Source organism: Vombatus ursinus, unplaced genomic scaffold (assembly GCF_900497805.2).
Source record: "Vombatus ursinus unplaced genomic scaffold, bare-nosed wombat genome assembly UNPS02014165.1, whole genome shotgun sequence".
NCBI lineage: Eukaryota > Metazoa > Chordata > Mammalia > Diprotodontia > Vombatidae > Vombatus > Vombatus ursinus.
The window spans coordinates 465,025-473,716 of NW_020953943.1; positions in this window are offsets into that span (position 1 = coordinate 465,025).

Consider the following 8,692-nt stretch of genomic DNA (forward strand, 5'->3'; position numbering starts at 1 on the left):
TTCCTTCCTTCCTTCCTTCCTTCCTTCCTTCCTTCCTTCCTTCCTTCTTTCTTTCTTTCTTTCTTTCTTTCTTTCTTTCTTTCTTTCTTTCTTTCTTTTTTGGCTAGGCAATGGGGTCAAGTGACTTGCCGAGGGTCACACAGATGGTAAGTGTCAAGTGTCTGAGGCTGGGTTTAAACTTAGGTCCTCCTGACTTCAAGGCCAGAACTCTATCCACTGCCCCACCTAGCTGCCCCTATTTTTCTTCTTTAAAAACAGATTAAAATTTATCTTGATGTTAAGAAGAATAATCACTAAACTTTTATGGAGGAAAATTATTTGGAAACTTTTAAAATGATAGATATTTCTCTTTTTCACCTGTAAGCAAAAATAAACCTTTGAAATTGGAATTCATTAAAACTAAGTTCGTGTAAAATGTCCTTAAGTAACATAAATAAATTCCCAAAGTATTATAATAAACTAAATTCCTAGTTATTACAGAATTCCTAGATATCACAAAGTTCCTTAGTCAAAAAGGTGTTTGTAATGGAGAGGAAATTCAGTTTTTATAAGCCAAGAAAAACATACCCAATTAAATTAGCCTTATCACAATAACAAATATTATGAAGCCTTTAAAAAATTTACTCACTATCTTTTTTCCTTTGTCTTTAAATATATCACTGGAAAATAATTCCATTCTGGAATCTCACATAGATAGTAAATGTGGTACTCCATAAATCTCCAAATTTTTATATATATATATATATATTTTTTTTTTTTTCCTTTCAAGAATTCTCATTTACTTAGTAGAAAATACACAACACAGGAAACTTTTGCACAGAATTGATAAGAATTTTAGGTGAAACTTTTTCTTAAATTAGATAAATCTTGAAAGTTTATTCTTTCTCCCCGATTTTTTTGGGGGTACAATTCTTAATCTAACATCTTTAGATAGTAAGAGGAATTGATTTTTCAACAACATAGCTGATACAATTTGTTTACCAGATTAGACCATATAAGAAAATTCAGAAATATAACCTTACCATAAGCAATTATCATTTATTTAAAACTTGAAACTGAACCAATTAATTACCATCAGGTGACCTTAATTTAGTTTGATGAGCAAATCAAATCTGGGTTTGTGATCGTTAATGGTAACATTTTAATTTCTAAGGCCCAATACTCTTGGCACTTTAAGAGAAAAGATTAGTATGCATAAATTCACATTTTTTTCTAATTGATATTTGGGAGGACCAGACTTATTCTTAAAAGTTTCTACTCTGATTCCAATTCCTTTCAGGAAGATTAGATGCTATTGAGGATCTAACCCTATACATGTAAATATAAGTAACAACAATTTTGCAGGTAGAAACTTTTCCTCCCTTGAGTTCAATATTTAAACAAGTGAATTTGCTTATAAGAGACTGATTTGACTCCAATTATAATAAAAGACTTGGGAGGATACCTAATTAATTCCATAATAGTGCATATCAATAAGTTGTTCACAATAAAACACGTTTGTACTACAGAACACACAGTATAAACAGGTATTATTTCCCCAATAGTAATAAACTTTGAAACAACTCCTTATCAATTCAGATGAATGCACTGCCAAATCACTTTGCATGGAGAATCATTCGTCTCATCATTAATATGTTGAAACCATAACTTTAAACATTTTTTATAATAGTCAAAATTTCAAATGAAAAATCTGCCATCATAGTAAATATCAGTATTATTATTACCTGCTTATAACCAAATGTATCTCATTAAATATTAAGTTTTCAAATTATCTCTATTTTATCACATCCTTTTAAAATACAAATTCATACGCACTATTTCTAGCTCACAATGGTCTCTCAAATTTTACAATCTCAGAGAGTTTTAGAAATACAATACAATTTAGAAATATAGTAATAAAACAAACAATAAACTTCAGATGACCTCGACTGCATTTCCAGATTGTCACATATAGAAATTATTGATCTTACTCTTGGTATTTAAAAAAAAAACCACTTCAAAGTTATCAGTCATGGAGCAATTACATTAAATTAGAGAGATAATAATGTTGTCTAACATACGGTGGTCATTGTGTTAAGCACTTTACAATCATTATATCATTTTGATCCCATAACAACAAACATTACTATTTTTCCTTTTACAAATTAGGAAATGGGGTGGATTAATCTCAAAACCTCCAGAATCTGCTAAGATGTCTTTAGCTGTATCTAACTTTTCTCTGTCCCTCTAGGCTGGCCAGGCCTGGATCCACAAAGAAAAGAGTCTTACAGGTTTGTTTGTTTGTTTGTTTTCCTAGCTTCAGTCCTTAGAAGTCTCTGGCTGGCTGCATTTTATATCTTACAAAGTAATAGACTTACAGCACATGTGATACAGACACAGAGACACACACTGACACACAAATCGACAGTACACATACAAACAGAGCACACAATTAACAACACAGAGAGGGGCAATTAGAGCCTTGTTAGAAACCCCCAACATGAATTGGCTATTATTATTATTCAAAGGAAGCGGGGCTGGGGAATTTGCAAGGACCCAAGACCTGAGAGTGTAAGTGGATCTTTCCAGCCTTCCTCTGAGTGCCCCTGAGGCTGCAGATTTAAAGGGACAAGTTAAAGGGGCAAGTTCGGGGATCTGAGTCCCTGTCAGGACCATAACCTTAAGGGAAGAGGCTTCTGCCTTTCATTCTTGCTCAATCATCTCAGCAACCCAAAGATGAAAACATTCCCACTCTTGGCTAGATGTTTTGTTGGCCTTTAAACTTAATTTGGTTTTAAGAGAAAGTAACTTTGACGGGTCAAAAGAACCCCATTGTGGCCAATATGACTTGGGGCCATCGTTAGTTAACTGACATCAGCGCTGGCAGTACTTGTGTTCCTCAGATTGGCAATGGCTTGACACATAGGAGGCGGTGGTCTTGTTAGCCAGATCTCTAATTTTATTTTCTGATTGATTCATGGCTAATTTTCCTAGATCAATCTTTACCTGAGGGAATCTAACTGATACAGAGTGATTGAACCTCAACTTGATCCCCAACCCCAGAGCTAGCTTAAGAGAATTTTTCTTTTGAACTTCAACCAAGCTATTGGGAGGCCCATGGAGGCTGGGAATAGGGGAATTTACCCGGGCCCCGTCAAGGTTAGAACTCCAGGAAAAAATGTATCCTGAGGTGCCCGAGCCACTAGCATTGCCGGGGTGGGGTGTTATTTTCACCTACTCCTTCAGTTCCATCTGAAGTCACCGGACCATTACTGTCGACCTGAAAGTTGGTTGAACAGGCAACGAGCTAAGTGATAAGTAAATTCATATTGTTTATTCCCTTAAGGACATTTAAGCCCTGACTCAGGATGTCTGTGTTACTCAGATTTAAATTTATGGTCTCCTTATATGTTTAACTACAGTATGCGAAAGGAATTTTCTTAATTGAATAGGTTGCAAATACAATAAGACAGGAGAATGTCAAAGTGTCAGTTGAAATTATAAATCCAGGATATCTGTGTTTAACATAGCACATGTCCATAAAATACCAAGATAAGAAAAGTCCCATTATTCAAGGTAGCGTCTGGGTTAAGGTGCTTATTATACTTAGTAGCCGTGACAGAGGAATGCTCCCGTTCAGCCTCATTTGACACAGGAAGGGCATTTTGAGTTCACTCAGAGAACAAAGAAAAAGCATGTCTATTATGTTGGGGTGCTTCTTCTAGTTGATTAGTTCAGGTTTTGGCCCTTATTGGGGCTCAAATGCTCTTAAATGATCATCACAATCAGCCAACCAAGGAGTGCCTTGAGATGTGACCTGACCAGAACAGAATGCTGAGGGACTTCTGTGCCTCACTTCAGGTCCTATGACTCTCGGTGCAGCCCAAGGTTGAATTAGAATTTTTTTTAAACATCAAATCACTTATGTTGACTCATGATGAACTTGTGATCCGATAAAGTTGTCAGTCTTTTCCACAAGCGCTCTTCTCTAGCTACTTAGCCACACTCCCCCACTCCATATTGCTCTCTTTTTTGTGCCTAAGTATACAACTTTACATTTATTCCTAAAAGTTTTTCAGCTTATTTGATTTGACCCAATAGTCTACTCTTTTGAGTTATTTTTCTTTTTAAAATGTATGTTGTTAAAATCCAAAATTATCAATACATTTTGTTTTAATAAAATGGACACTTCTCTCCACAGCCTCCCTGTTCCACCCAAATACACACCTGAAAAAGTTTATCAGTTGTAAACAGAAAGGAGGGATGGATCAAGAGCTCTGGTCCTGGGGGGTAGAGGCTCTGTTTCCTCAAACACAGTGCTTCAGAGTTTTGCTATACCCTGTCAGCAAGGCTCATCCCAAGGAACCTCACAGACAAAGATCTCCCAAGATGATTTTACCATACTTGTCTCCCGACAGTAAGTCATATTCTTCTTCTTATTTTAAAGTTTTTAAAAAAAAACAAAATATGCTCTAACAATTATATAACAGACACATTTATAATGTAACGGTATTCAGATTGAAAAGAGGAAGAAACTTGCTTTAACAGCTTCTCTTAGCCCCCTTGTATTTAAAACATCACCAGTCAGGTGATAATTGAGTTAAATACCTTTCAGACTTTCTGTTTCCTAGAAAGTAATTTACCTTATTACCCCTGGCATTTTCACGCTAATCATAGTAGTTTATGGAGTGCCTACCATGTACCAGACTTTTTCTATATCTTGAAAGTTGCATAAGTCTGTTTTTAGTAATACTTTAAAATGTCTAGTCTATATTTTCTTAATTTTTTTGGTTAACACTCCATGCCAATTAGAAAAAGTACCTGTAAATGGGATAGCATTTTGTTCAATTGAATTCCCACAAGGTCTGAATATTACAGTTCTCATCCTTTACACAAGCCAGGCAGTGTGTTAAACACTTCACAACTATGTGTTTCTCTGAACGACTCTGAGTGCGAATATTTATTATCCCCTTATGCATATCAAGACTGATTAAATTCTTCCAATTTAGTACAACAGTATTTTTAACTCAACCGATTATTGGTTTATCATTACTAGTGACACTACTCAAATCTCAATTTTTTCATAAGGGTCCATTGTTTTTCACTAGCCCGTGTTTAAAGATTCATGGTGACATCTCTGACTCCCCATTACTGCTTTTTTATTTCTTTGAATTACCCAAAGAGGCGAATCAATTCCCTTAAATTTTTCTAAATGACTAATCCTTTAGTTTATCTATTGAAAAAAGGGCAAGGAGATAATCCTTCTTCTATCGATCAAATAATTTATGTGAATTTTGTGAAACTTATTTTGTAGTCTTATACTGGTTGGGGAAGGGAGACATGTAGCAACTATAAAAGGGCATTGCTTTAAAAATTCCTAAATCTTATCTATTTCAGTGGGACCAAAAAGTCTTTCTCTGATTCCTACAGATTTAGTCTTTACTCCATTGAATTTTGCTTTACACTTTAGCACACAGTTTTATTATACAAAACCGCCTGTACCTGCACCCGGCCCCACCCTAGACCGCCACTCCTATATATGTGTATATATACATATTGTAGACCCCTACTCAAACCATTTTGAACCCCAAAACCTGAGAAAGGCCTAAAACCTGGATTGGCCAATCAGGAGAGACATTTTGGCCCAGTCTGGGCATAAACTACCATAATGCTTTGCATGGTGTGCTCTCTGAGTGAACTAGAAATGCTCCTTCCTGTGTCAGCAACTACCAGCTGGAGCTGACCAGCATTCTTCTTGTCTGTGATCACTAAGGACAGAATACCTGGGACCAGACACCGTCTTGAATAGTGGGACTTTTCTTATCTTGGTAACCTATGGACATATGTTATGTAGGGGAAACACAGATATCCTGGGACTATAATTCCAATTGACACTTTGTTACCTCTCTTGTCTTATTGTATTTACAACCTATTCAACTAATAAACTTCCTTTCTCATGCTATATGTTAAAAACATATAAAAGCTATATTTTTTGAGTGACACAGACATCCTGAGTCGGGATTGCTCTAAGAATATAAATTATCGATTTGAAATTGCTGAAGTCAGTCAGAGTTAAAGGTTTGACTCCATGTACATGTCGCTAACTTACGGGAATAAGCAATATGAATTTATTTATCACCTAGCTTGTTGCCTCTTTAACCAAAGTTTCAGGTCGATAATTTGTAGCCTTATTTGTACAATTTGAACTTATTTTCTCTAGACAAATGATTTCACTAGACACTTCACTAGATTTCACTAGATAACTGATTTCAACACAAGTTTTACTGTGTTTTAATTTACCTAAACGATTGATTTAAACTGCAGTAGTAGCATTAACTTGCACTTGCCTTCAGTTGCTTTCTGATCTGAAAACAAGTTTTCCCTTCTCTGGGAGCACTTTGGGGATCACCTTCAGTCTGGAAGCCCTAATCATGATTTCCTTGGTGCCCTCCCATTGGTTGTTTAAAAGCAGTAAACAACAGAAGGGTAAACGAACCTCAATTTGACTCACTTTTATTCTTTTCTGAAGATGGTCTAAGATTTCCTTATTCTGTCTTCCAATAATAAAATTCCTTCCTTCAATAAACTTATCCCAACTTGAAGTACAATTTTTAAGCAAACCTTTATCACTAACATTAAAACCAATTTCACAAATTGATACTCCAAAACTTCAGACTTGGAGATTGGCTTGCTGAAACTTCTTCAGCCTTAGTAAATGTTTCTTTTTAAATTCTGAGTTGTGGAATTATTTAAGCTCACAAGAGTTTTATTCTAAATTCTCCTATATTATTCTCTAAGCTTTTCTTATTTTAACACTTCCCTGAATTCTTATTTCATGGAATCTCTCCTGAACATATATCATAATTGATAAAACATTTCCCAGAATTCAAACTACAACTTTAAATCAATCCCTAGTGATTTTAAAGACCCCATTAAGGAGTAAGTGATTTGTGAGATTTTTGTTTTCATCAGACTCTACAGAGTTTGCTAGTATCTTTCATCAAACTACTTTATAAAGACATTCAAATCATAATTTAGAAATGAAAGAAATTGATCATTCCTTTTTCACAAATTTGTTTTCTAATCAGTTTTTGTATCTTGGTTTTCAATTAGTTTCTGTATCTGTCTTTCATCTCAGCAATCTCCAACATGGCCAGTGTTGGAAACAGAGAGAAAAGAGAGCTTTGTCCTGTTTGAAGACCATCTTGAAAGTTTGCTTTCTTATAGCCTGTTTGTTTTTCAGTTAATCAAGCCAAAAGAAAAGGCACAAGTAAAACACCTGTTGGCTGTGGGTTAGCACAAAGCTCCAATAGGATAACACAGACAAAGCAGGCACTTATTTTCCATTCTCTTAGAGATTTTCCTGATTGTATAAGGTCCCTTTCTATTTGAAGTAAAGAACCCACTATTCCTCAACTTAGTTTTGTCATTTACATAACAGACACACATAGAACATAGAACAAGACACAGCATTAAATCAGGCCTGAACCTCTAAGTTTTTCTCTAGAAGATTTTGAAGTCAGGATCTTCCCTGTCTCCTCTATTAGGCATAGAACTTAAGATGATCTTGTGGCTGGGGTCCTGCTGTCAGCCTAAGGTAATTCTTCTTTTTCCTAATTATATTAATGATTTTAGAATCTTGTCAATAAAACATGTAATTTAGTAACAATATACAATTGCTTTTTTTTGCCAATTGGGTCCACCCATTTAAAGTGTACTTTGTATTTAGACATTCCCTAATGGATAGAAGAGCTTCTTTTATTAAAGTTCCGTTCTTCTAGACCTTTAGCCAAAGTATAATCACAGGAAGAAAAACGGAGACTGAATAAAATGAAAACATTTCAGGTATTATGAACACAGGGAGATTAGCTCAAAGTGAGTTTCCCTAGTTTTAGGAGATTGCTTGTAACTTTCTTTTTTTAAAAAATTAATTAATTTATTTTTAGTTTTCAACAATCACTTCCATAAGCTTTTGAATTTTAAATTTTCTTCCCCTTCCTTCCTGCCTCCCTCCCTGAGACTGTGTGCAATCTGATATAGGCTCTACATATACATTCCTATTAAACATATTTTCACATTAGTCATGTTGTAAAGAAGAATTAGAACCAATGGAAGGAACGATGAGAAAGAAGAAACAAAACAAAACAAAACAAGAAAAAAAGAGCAAATAGTATGCTTCGATCTGCATTCCAACTCCATAATTCTTTCTCTGGATGTGGATAGCATTTTTCATCATGAGAACTTTGAGGATGTTTTAGATCCTTGCGTTCCTGAGAAGGGCTAAGTCTATCAAAGTCAGTCATTGAACAACATGGCTGTTACTGTGTACAATGTTCCCTTGGTTCTGCTCACTTCACTCAGCATCAGTCCAACTTGTAATTTTCTAAGGGTAAATAAATGTTGTAGACTTTGGCCAAAGTAGTCCCCTAAACTCTTTGTATTTTCACTCAAACTTTACACAGCTTAATAGCTCTTTCTCTAGTCATCCCTGGAGAGGGAGTCTACCCTTGTCCCAATGGGGATCTTGTAGGATGCATTTCTCTTCTTATGCCTGACCCCATCTCCCCTGGGGGCACTCCTCTGAGGACCTTCTCCAGAGAGAATTGGACTTTTGGCTTATTCCATCTGAGAAGTCCCCCACCAAAGATGCTGGAGATGGTCCTCCTTGGCTTTTTTTCCCCCTTGACTTTTTTTTTTTGACTAGGATTAAGTG